Consider the following 21,845-nt stretch of genomic DNA (forward strand, 5'->3'; position numbering starts at 1 on the left):
AGAAAGGTTCTTGCGAAAAGGGCACGTGAGAAGCACATGCTAGAAGCTAAAGAGTCAAGTGTCAGGCTTCATTTCGTGAGTACTTCGTGAGACAAGCCATCTCGCGAGGTACCCACGAAACATTCTGCTTGGAGGATTTTAAGTATGACTTTCTTACCCTTCACCGATACTATATATACTCTCATTACCCACAAAAGTAAAAGAAGTTATTTAGAGAAAAAAAAACCCTAAAGAAGTTTTCTACAACACAACACATCCATCTTTTAAAGAGAGAGCTACTCATCTTTAGTGAGAAATTATTGTAGCATTTTCTCTTTCCCTCTCCCATTGTCATACCTTGAGAGGAGATTTGTACCCAAACACAACTCACATCTATTCAAAGTGTAGAGAGTGTTTTGGAACTTGGGAAGATTTGGGGATTTACCAAAAGAAACCGGTGAAGCTTGGCAGATGCAATCGGGCGTATTGCGGGATCTGGAAAGCTAGAGAAGACAAGACTCCGAGAAGTCTGTTGGTAGCAAGAGCTTAGAAGGCTCAAGTATATTGGGTAGACTAAGCTTGGAGGGTCTTTTGTTATTCATGTACTCCAACTTATTCACTAGTGGATCGATTTCGATTTGGAGGATCACGTAAAGGTTTTCGGCTGAGTTCTTCAATAACACGTCTTGGTATTATCTTATGTTTGCATCTCTCTTCCCTTACTCTTGTGCTTTACATTTATTATTTGTTGTTCATGTTTATGCACTAGAGTAGTTATTGGTTCATTGCACGCATTTACTCTTGTTTCACACTTTGATTAAGTATGCATAAAAGTAATCTAGCCGTAATTTAAAATTTGGAGGTCTAAACAAGCTCGTGTGTTTTAGTACAAATCTGAGCCCTTTCAATATTCTATATATCTAATAAAAAAATTATACATGAAATTTAGCTTATTTCAAAAAATGATACCACATTTATAAATATGAAAAATTATTCTAGGCTTAAAAACTATATATGTGTGGAATACATAAACATATATAAAATTGATATCGAATGAAAAAATCTTGATAGTCTTTTATAAAATTGAAGTCAAAGAACTTCCGAGCATATTTTTCATGATTTTTCCAATTGTGGGTAAAGGTAGTATTACGTTTTTGTTTGAAATTCTTAAAAATAATTAACCTTGAAAATTTGTGTGGACATGTTCTTTCATCATGTCAATTTACAACTCATTTGATATATAATCATTGATACGTAATTTTTGACTTAGAGAAGTCTAAATAAAAGGAACTAGGAAGAAGTAAGACACAATTACATTGTATCCTTCAATCGATTGACTAGCTATTGAAATCTGTCGAACATATTGAAACTTGACAGTTAAATGCAAAACCTAGTAGCCATCTTATCTTCAAAATAAACCACTAAAACTACCAACAAGACATGTTTTGTCCATGGATTGCCAAGCTAAAATAAAACCTAACAACTTATTCTTTAAGAAACTTTTTCTCTATTTAAACAAACATTTGTCTTTCTATCCTTTGTTCAATGGTTGTCAAATCGATTTATGAATATAGCCTAGGTGAAATTGAAAGTTTTGTCAATGGTTTCCTCTTATTTCAACTATGTTACTCTTAGGATCAAGGAAAATAATAATAGAAATGATAAGAGGCTTCAAATTATGATTTTATCAATTTGAGATTTAATTGAAAAATTAAAAACTTGAGTCCTAATCTAATACCGGGTATAAAGTGAAATTATTATTTTTTAAATGTCCTATTATATTTAATCCCCATCGATCTCTCCTTTTCACTAACAACCAAGCTGAGATGAATACCTATTCCTCTCTCTTTCTTTCCTTTCATCCTTTAAAACATCCAAGTAATTGAAAAACATAGATAACTCTTGCTTTCTCACTCCATGCTTTCTCCCTATCATCATTTCTCCTCTTCCTACGAAGTCCCAACATATCCTATCCTCTTCTATTAAAAAAAAGATCCAAATGAGAGGGAGTAACCCTCAGCCCTTCTAATCAATGTGCATGTGAGGGAAATTGAGAGATAAAAAAAAATGCTTTTCGAATTACGCCAAGTCATTTCCTTCCTTGAACATTATATAATTCTTAATCAAGATTGCCTTTTTAAGTTACGGCCGGGGCCGTTACTAAAAAGTGGCAATCTCATATCAAGCAGAAAAAAGTAACTGAATCCTTGTTAACATTTTCACACAAACATCAAACAAGTGGTTCAACTTTGGCTGAAGATTAACGCGGGACCACCTGATGAGGGACAAAAGATTGGACAGAAACAGCTTGGAAAAGGGAAGATCCAATGGCATGTTCTCATCAACATATATATATCCTCACTGATCTGGAAAAATAAATAAAATGAAAAAAAATATACATATTCCCGTGGTCAATTTTGTTCTAGTATCTTCATTATATCTAGCCACTATTACCACACGCACTTGCCTTAATAGTTTGTATTTCATTTAATATGTTGTTATAACAACATAGCCGGCATATATTTCTTTATAGTAACATGTTGAGTAGGATGTGTTAGGAATGCATTTTTTTTTTTTTTAAATGAATGTTTCCTTAAAAAGAAAAAGGATGTATTAGGAATAATGGTTAAATTATATCGAAATTAGATGGAAGAAATAAAATATTGATTTAGCTTCATGACAAAACTTTTCCTGATCTGTTTGATCATTTGCTCTTAAACAGGTCTAAAAGGTACGAAATGAAAAAGATTGGTGAAAGAAAAGTTCTTTCAAAGGAAAGGGTCCATGATGGGTACAGTAGAAGTGAAGAGGAGGATCGAGAGGGAATGATCCGGAGCATATGCCAATCTATTTCCATGGAATATCCATATCTAATGTGCTGATCACACACAATAAAAAGCGGCCATGGAAGTTTTGGCAAAACGCAGAACTAAATGGATGTGTTAGAAGGGTAGAGAAGAATAACAGGGCAATTCTCTTAGGGCAGAAATGTTGTGTGCATTTGCATGCATGAGTGCCAATTCCTGCCAAAGGAGAATTGCCCTGCCATTCTACTACTACATTTGTTCCATTTCACTACTTAATTACCCATGCACTATGTTCTTTCTTGATTTGTATGGTAATCTCTCTCTCTCTCTCTCTCTCTCTCTCTCTCTAAAGAATGAAAATGGCAATGCCCATCTTGTTTCATGTATTGACTTTTTTTGTGGTTATGGATCAATGAGCGATTGATAGGTGTAATTTGATTTTTTTTTTTTTTTAATTATACATTATAACTTGTAATTGAATATTTAATTTATTTATTTCCATACAGTTACACCCTTTAAAAATATGACATATGCATGCGTACTTGAACACTATTGCAAGAGAAGTCTCAACCCAATGTCAAGGCTCCAGTATTTGACTAGACAATTCTAGACCCGCCAATAAACTTTCCAATGTTCTCAACCCTATCTGTTTTTATTTTACCGTATATAACAACCAACAATATCATATATTTTTTAATTTTCTCAAAAAAAAATGTCAAATATTTTTGAGTGGTGTCAATGATATTATAAATTTTATTATATATGCTTCATATTACAAAATTGATGCGCTACCGATAACAAAAAAATAATAATTAGATATTTATTTATAATATTGTTCAAATAAACAATCATATATATATATATTCATTATCAAACCAGTTTGTAGATTTTATTACATAAATTTGTAATAATTTTAATATTTTCTAAAATCTTTATCATCTGCAACTATTTTGGTACTTGAATACAAATTGAAAACAAGTCTAGAAATTTTTCTAAAATTTCAAAATACCTCCAAGATTTTAAAAAAAGATGTAAAGAAAATTTCAGTGGTGGCAACAAGCATAAAAACAATATTAAAAAAAAAAAATTAAAAACTCCCTTTGTACATCTCCATTTTAGATGCAGTTCTCATTTTCTATGTGTTATAAGATGAAAGATTCTCAAATATTGATTAAATTGAAGAAGAAACAATTGTCGAGGAAAGTCAATTGAGATAAGCAAGGAAGAAAGGGAAGCAATTGAGTAAAATCTAACTTAAGAGAGATTGTTTACTTCAATGAATCTAATCTTTACGAGGATGATATATATATATATATATATATATATATATATAAGGAGAATAAAAAGTTAAAAACCGTTTTAATTGAATCCTCTAATTGTTATAGTAGGGCAGTAACTAACAGCTAACAAACCGACCAATTTAACTAATTTAACAACTCTGATAACAATATGTAACTCTGCTAAAATCTTATCTAACGCACCCTCATTTCATTGAAGAATTTATTTTTTATTATTACGTTAAGACGTCAATTTATTTTTGGTATAAGAAAAATAAAAACTTTTTTAATGATGCTAATATGACCACAAAAATAAACACTACAGTTTATTTATAAAAATATTTATGGACCGATCAAATCATCATTGCTTGATAAGAATAACTATTTTCTTCACATCACAATAATTTTAGTTAGAAAACATGGGTTTCTTTTTTAAAATAAAAATATGAGGTATTTTAAGCCTTGAAGAAAATTAAAACATTTGTAGAAGCCTATTATGACTATGAAGTTAAGGTCTTGAGATTTTGATAGAGAATGTGAATTTCCACCAAACAGATCTAAAGAATTTTATAAAACAAATGTAATTCAACTTAGTTTTATAAATTTTAAGGTTCATATAATAAAATGGTGTAATTTAAAGAAATAAGAAGTCAATTAATTCGTAACATGGCTAAGGGCACGTTATGTTATAAAGCATGCAAGAGTATGGATACAAATTAAAGTTTAGTTAAAGCTTTTGATCATATATTAAGTTTAATTGTTCAATCATTTCCCGATAAGGATTGTACAAGAAAACTCACAATTTCGAAGAAAAAACCTAGTATTTGTCGAATCCTCACCATCCTTAACAACCACAACATAACCTAATCGTCAAGGAATTTACAATCGCAACATAACCTAATCGTCAAGGAATTCTCTCTCTCTATCTCTCTCTCTCTCTCTCAATGGTCCTAAGGGACTAGAATTCCTAAGACTAGATCAGAGCTAAATTTGATTGGTAAAAAAAAACTAGTTTGGGTGGAATTCCTCTTCATGTTTTGGTTATATATTGGGTTATGTTTCAATTGCGGAAAAGTGGTAGAGAATTTGATAAAATTAGTCCAATTTTTTTTTGGGGAATTTGGGGAAATTGTTACAGTGTATATTTCTTTTGTGTTCAATTTGTTCAATAAGGATTGTACAAGAAAGAACTCACAGTTTCGGAGAAGAATCCTAGTATTTGTCTTGTACATGTGTATTACTTTTATACCTCCCTATTTATATGTATGTGAAATTAGAGTCCGAATTTGATAAGGATAGGGTGTAAAACCCAAGTTTTACACCTTCCAATAAGAGATTGTCATATCAACATTTTACTTAACATTCAATACATCCTACAACATCTAATAATATCTTAATAAATTCCTAATTTGGTTGGATTTATATATGAGTATTAGAATTGATTAGGTGTGATTGTGCTTATTTTTAAATATATAACAAGATAATGTAACATATTGGGATTGGAAGGGTAAAACATAGGTTTTACATCATATCCTTATAGAATTTAATAACGGTAATGGTATATATATATATATATATATATATCTCTGAAGTAATGCTAGAGATACAAACCTTTTTACAAAAAAATTTACAAACTGGTAATGTGGTGAGTAATTATTGGAAAATGAAAAAGTAATGTTAATGGTGGGCCTAAAAACCAGTAAAAAGTTAGTCATATCAACAGTTTGTAAAAATATTGTAAAATAGCTTGTGACTGTTGCATTACTCATATACTAGCTTGTAATCGCATGGATACACTTAAAGATATACAATAAGATACATAATATAATTCATATATATAATTTAAATACTATTGATAGTCATTTTTATATTTTGTTAACTCATTAAAAAATTTTGTAAGGATATTATTAAGTATAAAATGTAAATTGTCCATATTTATTTATTATTGTTAAGCAATTTTTTTTTTTTTAACAATTCATTTATTCTAGACTCTTTGGTTTTTATACTTAATAACTCATTTGGATGAATATTTATGATGTGGTCCTACATTTGATTCTAAAATTAAGAAATAAAACTCTTTAAAAATAAATAATTTAAGACACAGCACAAAATTATAACTTTAATTTGAAATTCTAATTTAACTTTCTCTCAGTTCCACCTATTATTATTATTGTTATTATTATTATTATTATATATAAGTGATAGGCAGACAATCACTCACATTTACCACATTAAAGTCGTAGCACAAAAATTTAGTTTGTAATTCTAAAACTACAACCAAGACAAAGAAAGGGGGTACAAGTTTTCAAAGTTTCTTTCATTAATTAGTTTAAACTTTAGGGATATAGATTAATTGACTTTTTAAATTATGTTATATTTGGAAATTTGTCAATAGTATATTTATTGACTTTTTAAAACATTCCTATATGAAGAGTTTCATAAAGTTATGTAATAAATGTGATCGAGAATTCGAAGGGTACATGCATGGTATAGTACTGCACCCATACTAGTTTCCAAACCAAGAAGAAGAAAAAATAAAATACAAAGAAATTCATATATTTCTCCTCTCTCTCCGTTCTCTTTTCTATTGTGAGAGTAAGTTCACCATTCCAATAGCATCTCCTGTGGATCAACCCCCTCTGTATACATAAAGGCTATTTGTCACTTTATTCCATATATCATGACCACTTCCTCAAGAAAAGTTTCGCATCCAATACCTTCGTACGGAAATTTGACTAACATATAAAGATATTATTTAACTAGAGATGGACCCAAGAGGGCCCGACCCTGTCCTAAGAATTATTTTTTTTTCCGGATATATTTTTCATTTTTGTAGATGGACCCATTTTCTCTAATTAGTCTAGCTAACCTAGCCCATTTAGCAACTATCCAACTCAAAAACTTAACAAAAACAAGATTCAAAAAAATTTAAAAATCTTAGCCAGCCCAATATTAAGAAACAATTTTTTTGTTTTGTTTTTATTTATTTATTTATTTATTATCTTTGTTGGTAGATGGTTGCATCTTAATGTATTATAAAACAATGATTTTGTGTATTTATCTTGGTTAATAATTTGTTAATACTGTATGAATGCTTATTCGGATTTTTTATTTTTTATTATACTTCAGACCCCTAGCTTAAAATCTTTAGCCGTTCCTATATTTAACCCAAAAAAATAAGTTTGTGACTTGAATCCAACCATGTTACATAAAATATTCTTCCAAATTCTTTACTTTATATTTCTCAAAAAAAAAAAAAAAAAAAAATCTTTACTTTATGGGATTTCCACTCTTTCATGTACCCAACAAAAAAACCCAAGGTAAGGAATATAAAAGGTCGGTTCATAGAGAGAGAATCAAATTGAAATTCTGGTTTCAATTTGTATCCTTGAGAAGGTAGTGACCATATTGGAGAAATTAGAAACGGAATAAAAAAGGAGAACAAGCTTCGATTGATGCTTCAAGATGGAATTTATCTTTATCTTCCATGTCTGACACCACTATTTACATGCTAGCAAGTGAACCCAAAAGTTGATTTTATGCGAAACTACATTATTGGTCTTTATAATTTACTTTGTGAGTGTTATTAGTTTGTTAAGTTTCAAATGAGTGTTATTGGTCCCTCTAGTTTAAAAAATGATAACTGTTAGTTCTTTAGTTAATTGTAGTTAGCATTATTGTCTATGTGGTTAACAGAAAAATGATGTGGCATTTTGTAACTTTAGTGTAAGCCTACATGGCAATAGCCACGTTGATGAATTTGCCACGCTAGCATGTGAGTCATTATTTTTTATTATTTTGCTAAAAAAATCCACGTGTTCTTGTGACTTCTCCTTACGCTTTATCTTCCTCCTCTCCCAGCTGGTGGTGCTGTCACTGTTGCTATCGTTGCTGCTGCTTCAGCCACTCCCACTACCACTAGCTACTGGCGATTCAAACTGTTGTCATTGCCACTACATCAGTAGCACAAAACATCTCTATGTCCTTCGCCAATCACCACGGATCTCCAAGGCTAATCTTGAAGGATCTTTATGTATCTTTGTTCTTCAGATTTGTTTCCAATGGATCTATAAATAATATAAAGAGGTTTAAGTATTATATTCAGGCCTGTTTTCTTTTGCATAATGTTAAAGATTTTTTTTTTCCCCAGCCCAACCAATCTTTGTGGGGATCAACGCTTGCCTTTTAACAAGAAAGATTGTATTGATTGAATCCTTTTGTTGGGTTTCTTGCACCCAATCAATAAATATTTGTGTCCAATGAATCTTGATATGAGAGAGAGAAAGAGAGAGAGAGAGAGTTTTATAAGATTTTGTATGGTTAGAGGTGGATCTACTTACTTTGCTAACAAATTTGTGTTGCCTTTGATGTAATTTGGTGACTGAATTGGAGGTTTGGAAGACGGCGGAGCAGAGAAAGAGGAGGGAGGGAGGGAGGGGCTGAAGCCAATCTTCTTCTTCTTCTTTTTTCTTTTTTTAAATATATAAATATTAATGAAAGGTTACATAGCAAAATTAAATAGCTGATATGTCATTACATACCCATCAGACAATAATCCTAACAGGGTAAACAAAAGGACTAATAGTGTTCATTTTTTAAATTTAAGAAATCAATAGCACTCACTTAAAACTTAAAAAGACTAATTGCCCTTATAAGGTAAACTTCAAGAACTAGTGGTATGGTTTTGTCTTAATTTTGTTAGAAATACTGAATGATTGTATATTGTATTTCTCTAGAATGAAAGAATATACATGAGTGTCTTTATATAGGAGGCATATGAGTGCAGTACAAGTAAGAATGTAGTACAAGAATGTGTACTAAAGCCCACAACACTATACATGTTAACAGCCCCCCTCAAACTCAAGGTGGATGTGAGACCAACTTGAGGTTGTCAACCAAAGTACGAAGGCGTCCTTTAGAATGTGACTTGGTCAACATATCTGCAAGTTGATCTTTAGAGGAGACTGAGATCAGCTTGAGAGCACCATGGACAAGATGATAACGGATAAAATGACAATCGATCTCAATGTGTTTAGTCTGTTCATGGAAAACATCATTGTGAGAAATATAAATGGTACTCTGGTTGTCATAATAAAAATGAGTAGTAGAGAATATAGACACACCTAAGTTTTTGAGAAGCCATCGTAGCCAAAGGAGCTCAGATGTGGTATCAGTAAGGGTACGATATTCTGCTTCAGTACTAGAACGGGCCACATGAGTTTGTTTCTTATTTCGCCAAGAAATCAAAGAAGAACCAAGAAGAAAACAATAACTAGTGGTGAACCTGCGATCAGTGGGATCTCCTGCCTAATCAGCATCGGAAAATGCACGAAGAATAAGATGAGACTAAGCAGAGTAGAAAAGACCATGGAAGAGAGTGCCCTTTAGGTATCGAAGAATGCGCAGAACAACAGCATAGTGAGTCGATCATGGAGCAGACAGATACTAGCTCACCTAGTGAACAGCATAGGAAATATCTAGACGAGTGACAGTGAGATAAACTAAACTGCCAACCAAGCGTTTGTAAAGAGAGGGATTAGACAATGGTTTACCCCCTAAGGGAATCAGATGCGCATTAAACTCAACTAGAGTGTCAACAGTCTTGCTATCAATGAGTCCAGCTCGAGACAAAAGTTCAAAAGCATACTTGGCTTAAGTAATATAAAGTTCATCTGTAAAATGAGTGATTTCAAGACCTAAGAACTAGCTGAGATGTCCAAGATCTTTCATCTCAAATTGCTGACTGAGAAAATCCTTGAGTTCTTGAATGCCACTGAGGTCATCACCAGTTATAATCATATCATCCACATACAGGAGAAGTAAAATAGTGCATTTGTCAGTGTGACGAAGAAATAAGGCAGAATCATAATGACTAACCATGTAACCCAAGCGAGAGATGGTAAAGCTGAATTTGGCAAACCAAGCTCGTGGAACTTGTTTAAGGCCATAAAGTGCACGTCGAATGTGACAAACCTTATTGGAGTCAACAGAGAGACTAGGAGGAGGTTACATATAAAGTTCTTCATTTAAATCTCCATTAAGGAATGTATTTTTGACATCCATCTGAAAAAGGTCTCATTTACTGGCAGCAACAACAGCTAAGAGGCCATGAACAGATGAGATATGAGCAACCAGAGCAAAGGTCTCTTCATAATCAATCTTATACTCCTGTGTAAAACCTTTTGCAACAAGACGAGTTTTGTACCTCTCAATGGACCCATCAGAGCGAGTCTTAATCTTGTAGATTCACTTACAACCAACCACAGATTTCCTAGGGGGGAGTGTCACCGAATCCCAAGTATGATTTTTAGATAATGCATCAAGTTCCTCTTTCATTGCAATCTGTCATAAAGGGTCAATGGAAGCCTCACAATAGGTGTGAAGCTCGTGTAGTGTAGCAAGGGCAGTGTAACAATGGTAGTCAAGTAAATGTGCAGGAATGGATCTTACCCGAGTTGAGTGACAAGATAGAATGTCTTGTGCAAGATCTTTAGGCGGAGCAAGAGCAGGGGACCCAAGCTCAAGGTTGGGGTTAGGTAGCTTGTCTTTAACCTGTTCATCTTCCACCTGTTCATTAAAGGATGAGCTAAGAAAAGGATCAATGATATCTGGTGGTTGGATAGAGAAGTCTACAAGAGAATCAGGAACAACTACAAGAGGATCAAGAGCAGCTACAGAAGGAATATGTGCCTCATCTGGAAAAGGATCTAAGACAGAGGAGGAAGATAGGGAGGCACAGAAATGAAAGAGCTCGACAAAAAGGCGATGTTCCCAAAAGGCAACATTGCAGGAGATACGAAGACAATGAGAGACAAGATCATAACACCGATACTCCTTTTGAGTTTTGCCATAACCAAGAAAACAACAAAGCCTTGACCGAAACTTAAGTTTGTTATGCTCATGTGGCTGAAGAAGAACGAAACAAGCAGAACTGAAGGAACAAAGATGGTGATAGTCTGGAGGTGACCCAAAAAGGCGCTCATATGGAGTTTTATTTTGGATAACAGGACTTGGAATGCAATTAATAGTATGAATAGCATAAAGAGCAGCTTCGCCCCAAAAAGGAGCAGGAACTTCGGCAGAGAGAAGGAGAGCACGAACAGTATCAAGAATATGACGAAATTTTCGTTCGACTCTACCATTTTGCTGAGAGGTATCTAGACAAGTTAGTTGATGAACAGTGCCATAGGAATGCAAAACAACTTGGAAAGCATATTGAGTGTACTCAAAAGCGTTATTAGATCAAAAAAATTTTATGCAATTTGGAAAATTGAGTTTCAACTATTTTTGCAAAATTAGAATATACTTCCAATAATTCAAAACGATATTTCATATTAAAAATCCAGCTATAATAAGAGTAATCATAAACAAAGACAACAAAATATCAAGATCCACCAATACTAGAAACAGAGGAAAGCCCCCAAACATCAGAATGAATAAGGTCAAAGATATCAGTGGATATTGATTCACTAGTATTGAAAGGTGTTGAGGTCTAAAAAGGATCATAGTGAAGGAAGCCCAAAAGAATAAGTCAAGCCCAAAAGGATAAGTCAAGTCCAAAAGGAAAAATCAAGCTAAGCCCAAAGTAGTAGATACAGGAGACCCATGAGGAAATAAAAGAAAGACCCAAAAGATCCTGAAACCCAGAAAAAGAAGCATCCAAAAAAGAGGACCACGGCAAGGGATAAGAAGCAAGGATCCTCAGGAACCATCAATAGGCCCGGATCCCTTCAGGCACAAAGAAAAAGGAAGACTGGGACAGCTCGAAAGAAAAAGACGGAAGAAGAAAACAAGAAACAAAAGCAAAAAAGAACGCAAACGCCAGAAGAACCCAACGACCTCTCATGGCACAGACAGAAAAAAGCCTCAAGGAACCAGAACGGAGAAGCATAAAAGAAAGAATGATAACAAGCGGCTTTCAAAATGGCAGAATAGGATTCCGCCCAGATGGGAAAGAAAAGGGAAAAGTGGGAAACGTCAGAAACGGGGATGCCGAGAAGGGCATATCTCAGCACATCCCAAAGAAGATGGCCAACCAGGAACTTTCAAAAGAATCAGAGCTGAAAGAAGGAAAAAATGAGAAAAAACGGAAATGGGACTTACCAAGATGATGGATACAGGACGTGCTCTGTTTGCAAAAGGGTAAAACAGGGGAACCAACAGTTCCCCGGGAAGACCAAAAAAACTCCATTATAAAAGGAGGGGATGGGTTGTGAAGAAAAGCAGCGAAAAAAGGGAGAAACACAAGAAAGAAGAAATTCTCTAGAAAAACTGTCAGAAAAATCTGTGGAAAAGAGAAAATACTAAGGGAAAAACAAATATTGCTTCCCGGTATCCTGTAAAAGCCACTATTGCACATACTCGGATTCAACGAGAATCAAACTTTGCAAGTTTTGAAGGCTGAAATAGCCATTCAAGACTGTAATTTTTGAGCTTGACTGAACCTTGTATCACGTCCTAGTGAGCTTTCTGTAATCAAACAGATAATGTATTAATGAAACATGCTTCATATTTCCCAGGATCCCCTCAGCATTAATCTCTTATCGCTTTGCTAATCCTGTTTCTTTCCTTTTGAATTTTACCTTGTTAATCTTTGGCACTCTTTAATATCCTTGCTTGTCATTTTTTTTTTACATTGTCAGGAGCATCCTCTGCATCCCACTTGATTCTTAAACAGCTCGTTAGCTGCGGTGAGTCAAGGCCCGGTTCACCAAATCCTCCTTTTCATTTAGGCCCGGGATCCTTGGGCTTGAGTGTCACGAAAAAGGCACTCTCACAAAAGGCAAAGTTAGTTGTTTTCCTAACTGACATGAAACAAAATCAAAATTTTTTGTAGATACTGAACCTAACAAACCTCTAGAAGCCAATTGTTGTACTCGAGAGGAAGATGCGTGACCAAGTCGAGCATGCCAAAGTACAAGGGAGGGAACAGAAGAAACTGCAACAGCTGCAGCAATAGAAACAAGAGCAACAAGTAGAAGACGAAGGTTGTCTACGGGAAACATACGCCCAACTCTAGGATCGGTCCCAAGCTCCTGTCCTGTCCTTGAATCCTGCACAATACACCTAGAATAATCAAAGATAATACAATAACTCAACTCAGCTAATTGTCCCACAGATAATAAATTGTAAGAAAGGTCAGGAACATTAAAGACCCCATGAACTGAGAGGTTGGAAGTCGAAACGGAACCTATATTATGACCAGACATTGTGGAACCATTTGCTGTGCAAATATTAAGAGGGTGTGGTGCAGGTTTAAGTTCAGAAAATAAAAATGAGTGAGGTGTCATGTGATTGCAACAAGCAAAATCCATAAGCCAAGAGGTAGGAGACATACCAAATAAAGCTGAGAGAGAAGAAGAATAAGATGCATTGCCAACCATATGAATGACATTAGCAATGATGTTTATAAGGTCATCTTTGGAAATGGTGAAAGTGGATCCAGAAGACTGAGACTGTGTAGAGACGGGAGCCATTGGTTGGACACTCTTAGTGTTAGCAACAGTAACAACAGAAATTGAAATAGCTGATTTGTTGTAATGATAGCAAGTCTCAATACTGTGGCCAAAACGTTTACAAAAATTGCAAAAACGTTTGTTGGATTGTCGGCGACGGTTGTTGCAAAAGAAGACTTGTCCTTATTCTTCATTTAGAAGCAAAATATGTAAAAATGGACTGCAAAAATAAAATCTACACGAAAAACTGAGTAAGGAGTACCTGAACTGCAAAAAGTCAACCCTGACAAAAAGTCAACGGTCAACCTTAGGAAAGTCAATGGTTAAACCTTCAGAAGTCAAATGATGACGTCAACGGCTGACGCAAGCAAGTGACGTCAACAACGACGCAACTAGGGCTGACGTGGATGACGTCAACAATGACGTCAGCAGGAGGGGTGAGACGCATGTAGGCACATGAGAGCGCGTGGGAGCGCGTCAGGAAAAACACAGTTGTGCAGTGGCGTATGGAAGGCTCGTGTGGTGAGTGAGCGGCAGAACAAAACCTTTGAGCGACGCGTGGAGGCACATGCAGTCTCCGATGGAGTCGAGGCTTCCACGAATGTGTAGATCGAGGCCAGATGATCTCAATGATACCTTCACAAACGTAATCGGAGCAATATTTGCAACAGTGATGCAAAGGGCAGTGGTCTGTGCAGTGTGAAACTCCTTAACAACGACGGCTGCAAGTCCGGAACCCAAGAACAACGGTTGGAAGACGTCGGAGGTTCAACGGCGAGAGACTGCGACGGCTGCTGTAATGGCGGAAGCGATGTTGAGAATGGAGTCACACCAATAAAGACAAGACTGCTAAGAAAAGGTCAGAGAAGTGACTCTGATACCATGTTAGAAATACTGAATGATTGTATATTGTATTTCTCTAAAATGAAAGAATATACATGAGTGTCTTTATATAGAAGGCATATAAGTGCAGTATAAGTAAGAGTGTAGTACAAGAATGTATGCTATACAAGTAATCTAGTTGGGCCTAAAGCCCACAACACTATACATGTTAACAGATTTTATGTATGTAGAAACTCGACGCAATATTTACACATGGGTTCTATGCTTGAATTATGACATGATATTGCCGTCTGGATTGTGGTGGATATTGACTTTTCGAATGCATGCATTATTTGAGGATATTAGCTTATAGCCTGCGCAATGCACGAAATTTTTATGTAAAATATTTTTTATGTAGTTTTTAACATCTCTTTAAATCTCATGATGTTAAAAGCACTCTTAAACTTACATAATGCAATTTCAATCTAAACCTAAAAATATTTAATAAATAAGGAAAAAAATTAGCAACAATTTCCTCCCTATGTTCAAAAGAGAAATGATATGTTTACAATATTTTCGCAACAAATCCTATGTGACAAGTTATTATAGGTTGTTATTAGTAGGGTAAAAAAGTAATTTCAGTAGTAAGTTCAAATTAGAACTGTAAGAACCAAGTATAAGACCTATGGGCCTTGGATTACTTTGGGCTCACAATCTATTTGTAGTGGGTTTGAAGATTTCCTACTATGGGTCGTTCTCGGCAGAGAGACTCAAAACAACGCCCAATTGATGTTCACTCCTTCACTCTTTTCCCTCAAATTTTCTGAACCCTTTATTCTCCCAACTTTCTTCTATTTATAGCCAAGGTTAGTGGGAAGATTATGATTACAGCCACCGTTTGTGCTTTTGAAGATCCAATATTATTTGATTTAAGTGGATGTTTAGGTGAGAGGGCGGTGCTGCATTTATGATCTTGGAACTTGATTTCAGCTGGATCGATTATGCTCAGCAACTCAGTTTCCCGTGCACACCACATTTTCCCGGGAAAGATTCATATACTTGTCCGGGAACGTTTGACCGATCATCTCTTGGAACTTAATGCCCAACACTTGTCTGTGTATTTATGGAAGCACCAGGGAGGGCGCAGGATGACTGGACCTTTCTACTGGGCCTGCGCCCAAAGCCGGTATGGGACTAGGCCCAGGGCCTGTATGGGCCTGGGATCCTCGCGCTGGACGATTGGGACTGGGCCCGGGGCCTGTATGGGCCTGAGATCTTGGTGCCATACAATAGCCCCCCCTTGATTCATACTCGGTCGCCGAGAGGAATCAAGGAGCTGCCTGGGCCTTTTGACCTCGGGAGTCTTTTAGCCTGGGACCTATGACTGTTACTTCTTATTAATGTTCATCTCAAAAGACGCGCCGTTTCGCGGCGCCAGACGCAGTCGTCATTATTGTCTGACGGCTCGTGAACCGAAGCGGCCCGCGGATTGGGTACGCTTGGCATTCGCTGGGTCGCTCGTAAACTGTGCCCATTTACTGCTTGATTAAGCGCTTCTTCTTCCCCCATTTCTTTTTGGCTCTATAAATAGTCTCCCTCTGAACACCATTCTATTTTTCCTTCGCCTCTGATCTTTAGAGCTTTTCCTCTGCCGATCACATTTCTGTGCGCTTGCTTACCCAGTGTTCTTTTCCTCCTTAGAACCCAAAGTAAGTTTTTCTTCCCCTTCCTATTCCTTCAGCTTTTATTTCTTTGAGTTTACTTCTGTAGTTTTAGGCGTTATAGATGGGTTACTCTTACCTTCTAGAATCCCCGGCTGCTTTGGCCACCTTTAGGAATAAATTTAACATTCCCGATGACGTGGATGTGGCTTACTGCCACGAGAGTGATATTGAACTCCACCGAGGACAGGGTACAGCCTTCTTTCCTTTGATGTCCATTTTAGAAGGTGGGGTCAGGTTCCCTATAGATCCCCTCTTGATAAACACACTCACTTACTATGGGCTGTGGCCCGACCAGCTTCCCCCCAACTTTTACCGGGTAGTTAGTTGTGTCAGTAAGTTGAACCACACCTTTAACTTACAGCTAGATCACCATGACATTAACCAAATGTATAGGCTCTGTGGGAGCAAAGCCACCGGTTATTACCTAAAGACAAGAGATGCACGGGTACGGCTGATATCATGCCTACCTGATTCAAACAGGAACTCCGCCGGGGAGTTCGTTAGGGTGCGCGGCAAATGGTTTGCCGGGGAGATCCCTTGCCCCCTTACGCAGCGTGAAGTGGGTTCGTACCATCCCCTTCATATAACTGCTTCCCTCCACCTCTCCTTTTCTTCTTATTTGAGTAAAAAGAACTTTATTATTGTAGACTAACGTGTCACCTGATCTTTTGCAGACGGCAAAGTGTTTGGGCAGGACCTCAGAGCCGTCCACGCCAAAGACTTAAACTTCGTCCTCCATTCTGAGATATACGTGCATTGGGACGGACAGCTCCGGGCCTCACACTTGATCCTCGGAATGGATCCGGTTTATTCTACTTGGCAGCCTTTCAAGCAGGCACTGATAGTTGACAGCCCCCTGCTATCATATATAGACGTCCGGTATGTAAATTTTTTGCCGCCGAATTTTACAACCGGGGAAGCAAGGGAATTTGGTCGGCGGTTTACTTGCGCGGACGAGCTAGCTCCTTTGCGAGACGAATCCGCGGAGCAAGCATCCCGGCGCCTCAGGGAGATAGCCCACGAAGCCATTCAGCAAGAAGGCCAAGCGCAAGAGCAGCCCATTCCCGAGAATCTAGCCGCCGTGCCTCAACAACAAGTGATAGAAGCGGCTGCCCTGCTAGCTGAAGCTATCCAGCCTAGGGGAAGGATGGTATCCAGGAAGGTGATGTCAATAGAACGGTTCGTGCCCAGTACCCGGCAATCCAATCAGCCGCTGTACCTCCAGGTTTACTGCATCGACGTGTTCCTTCGACGCTCTTCTCGGTTTCTGCTTCTTTGGGGGGAATAATGGATCCACGTTGAGTCTGTGGACAATGAACTCGGGATCTACGCCGGGCACCTCATACGGGCTCCATGCAAAAACATCCACGTTTTGCAATAGGAACAGCAACATATCTACCCTTTCCCGGTCGTTCATGCTTGTACCTATCTGGAAATACTTGTCGGCATCTGGGAGAATTCTTACCTTCAGCACCTCCTTGGCAACGTCCGCCCCAGCTTCCCCCTGGGGTTTCTGTAATTGCTATGAATCTTCTTTCTCGTTCTCCTCAGTTCGACCGAGCTATTCCTTCTCCCACCGGACCGCGGCAACAAGGCACTGCCTCGCCACCTGTTGATTCCCCCTTACCACGGCAACTCCATTCTCAGTAGGAAATTTCACTTTCACGTGAAGGGTGGACGGGACAGCCCCCATGGCGTGAATCCACGGCCTTCCCAGGATTGCGGTGTACGGTGCGAATGATCGGACTACTATAAATGTAACTATAACTGCCTTGCCTTCCATGTCCACTGGGAGAGAGATTTGCCCCTCGGGAATTACAACCCTCCCATCAAACGAGACCAACGGCGTGTCATACTTTGCCAAATCCTGGGTCTTTAACCCTAGCCCTTCAAAGAGATCCGGGTACATGACGTCGGCTCCGCTTCCTTGATCAATCATTACCCTCTTCACCAGGAATCCGCCTATCCGGGCTGTCACCACCAAAGCATCGTCATGGGGCTGGACCGTCCCCTCGAAATCGTCTTCTCCGAACGAGATGGTCAGCCGTCCAACTTTCTTTTTCTTCTTGGATGATTCTCCTTCCGCGCAGGCTACTGTCAGTATCCTTTTTGCCGCTGCTGCCCTTCTTGGTGCGGCATGGATGACTTCGATTACCCCCAGGGGTGGTGGAAGGGGATTCATTTTCTGTTGGGCGCCCTGCCCGGTTTCTCGGTCAACGGAATCTGCTACAAACTCTTTCAAGTACCCGGCCCTTGCTAGCTGTCCGAGATGATCTTTTAATACCCGGCACTGTTCGGTTGTGTGCCCCTTGTCTCTGTGATAGGTGCAGTATAGGTTTTGGTTCCTCCGAGATGGGTCGCCCCCCATTTTGTTCGGCCACCTGAAGAATGGCTCGTTTTTGATCCGTTCCAGGATCTTATGCACTGGCTCTTTAAACACCACATTGACCCCGTCGATCTGCACCTCTGGTCCCTGCATTCTGAAGTCTCGTTTCGGTTTTGCCGGCAAAACGCTTTGCCGAGATCTCCCCACTAAAGGAGCTTTCCCCCTGCTTTGCAGCCGGTCATCTTCCAGGCGTTTGTACTCCTCTATGCGTCTCATCAGTTGCCTCATATCCTCGGGGGGTCTTCTCGTCAGTGACTCCCGTAATTCAGAATCCTCAGGGAGCCCCATTCTGAAGGTGCTTGCCGCGATTTTCTCGTTTCCTCCACCAATCTTTGTAGAGTTCCCAGTATCGGCTGACATAACTCCGAAGGGTTTCCCCGACCCTCATCTTCATGGAAAGTAGTGCGTCGACCGGCTGTTGCACCCGGCTACATGTCACAAACCTGCTGCCGAATTCTTGAATCAGCTCGGCAAAGCTGTGTATGGAACCCTTCCGCAACCCATTGAACCATCTCAGTGCAGTGGAACCGAGACTAGAGAGGAAAACTTTACACATCAATGCATCGTTGTGCGCATGCAGAGACATCATGTGGATGTAATGGCTAACATGCTCCACGGGGTCTGTCCTTCCCTCATACGAATTGAATGGTGGTCGTGTGAATCTGCTCGGCATCGGGGCCCGTTCAATTTCATCGGAGAATGGTGACCGGGCCGCCATCCGCAAAGCCCGGCTCATTGCGTCCATGGAGGCGTTGTGGTGCAGTCGTTCCTTCGGTGATTCTGATCCTTGGTGATCATAACCGTGTGACCGCGAACGGTTCCGCCGATGGCGTGGTTCCCGTGATTGCCGGTGCGACTCTTGGGAAAGATTCATATACTTGTCCGGGAACGTTTGACCGATCATCTCTTGGAACTTAATGCCCAACACTTGTCTGTGTATTTATGGAAGCACCAGGGAGGGCGCAGGATGACTGGACCTTTCTACTGGGCCTGCGCCCAAAGCCGGTATGGGACTAGGCCCAGGGCCTGTATGGGCCAGGGATCCTCGCGCTGGACGATTGGGACTGGGCCCGGGGCCTGTATGGGCCTGAGATCTTGGTGCCGTACAAGAACTAATAACAACTGACTACCTATGATTTGTTATGAAAATGTTATAAAAATATTGTAAACGTAACATTTCTCATGTTCAAAATTGCAACATATGATTAAAATTTACTTATATTGAGTGAGAGTGAGGGTGTGTACTTATGTGGCCATTAATCAGTGGGTGGGGTGGCAGGGGTGTGTTGTAATTATTATTATTATTTTATTTTATTTTATTTTATTTTATTGAGAAACGGCAATTAATTTTTAACTTAAAGTATCTAACTCTTTTTTTTTTTTTCTTTTTAACTTGCTAATTGTTTTTGGTTGTTTGTCAGCAATTTAGTGTTAATTTTATGTGGGATATTATGGAATAGAATAGTTGTTTTTACAAATTTTACAATATAAATTTTATAAATTAATGTATCATCAATTGAAAAAAAAAAAAAGTTATAGGAGTTTTCGCACTTTTTATTACATTTTCTTATATATGCATCTTTTTTTATAAAAACTTATTGACTCAATACGATTGTAAGAGCTGGGAATGATGAAACATATAAAAATGAATTAAATAAGTAATTTAATAAAATATTGGAAATATCAGTTTTTATATAGGATAAAATCCCGTATCTTTACAAGTTAAGAAACAATTTGAATTTTAATTGAATCAAAATAATTACTCAAATAGGATTGAACTCCATAAATTATTTATTTAAAGATTTTCAACTTTAATTTTGTAAATTGAAGGGGAAATTGTTACAAAATTTAGTACAAAATTATTTTGTAGGGCTTTGCTCAGTTTGGTTTAGGATTTGTCACCCTTTGTTGTCCGCACCTTCTTTGAAAGAGTTCCACTCCTCAAATCGGAAAAGTCTCGTTAGTTTATTGTATCATAATGAGGATTAAACAATTTTATGCGTATGGATTAATATTAGCGTTCAGTGACCAGGCTTAAAGGCTGTTTCTCTTCTGCAGTTTGTTTTAAAGAGTCTCTAGTCATCTTATTACATCAAGTTTAACATTCCTGCCAATATTGAGTGAGATATTATCTCTCTCAATTTAAAAAATCCAACATTTCGACAAAAATGAATACAACTAAAGACATGTAAGGAAGGATATCATGGCCATGATCTCGACTTCATAATGGTTGGATTATAAATAATATATATATATATATATATTTATATATTTTGTAGCATAGCAAATTGGGAAAGTTCCATGAAAAACTATGGTCATATTGAGATATTTGCAAAGCTAGTTGTAGAGGCACGGTTTGGATCCTAAGCCCAAGAAGTAACTGAATTAGGGTCCAAAAAGCCCAACACAATGAATTTGTAGAGAGTGGACTTAAAAACTAGGGTTCAACGGAACAAGCAACACACACAGTGGATGAAAGATAGTAAAAAAAAAGTAAAGAAAGACAAATTCTATGTAAAGAAATCCTTTCTCGACAAAATCTAAGGAGAGTGATCCTTGGATATATTTCTTTTAGACTTGGATACAATTTCAGTTCTTGTTGCTACAGTGTTTTCTCTCCAGATTCTCTGATCCCTATCCTTGGAGGATCTCTCTCATTATATAGCCTCCTTTGGCTGATCTTGGCCCTCCATTTGTTGATTATGCAGGCCTCTACTTAAGTGTTTGTCCCATCAGACGCCCTCCCTAGTCTTCTGTGAGTTGCAGCAACCAAGACAGCACTGTTCAGGAGTGTTCTCCACATAAATGCGACCAGGGTGTTTGGTGAGGTGCATTAAATGTGGATGCAGCTACTATCCCTGTACGTTTTTAGATCCCTTAAACACAACCAGATTAACCTAGCTATTTAGCCAAGTGATTAACTTAGGTAAATTATCAAATCTAGGTTAACTCAAACATATCATATCATTGTAAAGTGCAGAAAATAAAGAATACAACGATATGATAACCCAGGAAAACCAAACCAGTAAAAAACCTGAGAATGATTTAACCTAACTATTTTCAAGGTAAAACTAAATCTACTATGAAAGAATTGAAGTTTACACAATAGCGACTTAGACCACTAATATCCTATTGCTACCTTGAGTAAGAAACTTACTACCACGACCACGTGATAGCTCCGAGTCCACGGACTACTTCTTTCTTAGATTCCCAGCAAGCACAAGCACTCCTGCTTGTATATCTTTAAGCTCTTGAATTTGCAACTGAATTGATCACCAAGTTCTTAACATAATCTTGAATTTTGGAAATCTTGAATCTTGGAAACCTTAAGTGTATGTGAAGGCAACCACCTTTAGATCTCACAAAAGATTCACACACAGTATAAAGAGCAACCT

This window comes from Quercus lobata, chromosome 5, assembly GCF_001633185.2.
Source record: "Quercus lobata isolate SW786 chromosome 5, ValleyOak3.0 Primary Assembly, whole genome shotgun sequence".
Taxonomy (NCBI): domain Eukaryota; kingdom Viridiplantae; phylum Streptophyta; class Magnoliopsida; order Fagales; family Fagaceae; genus Quercus; species Quercus lobata.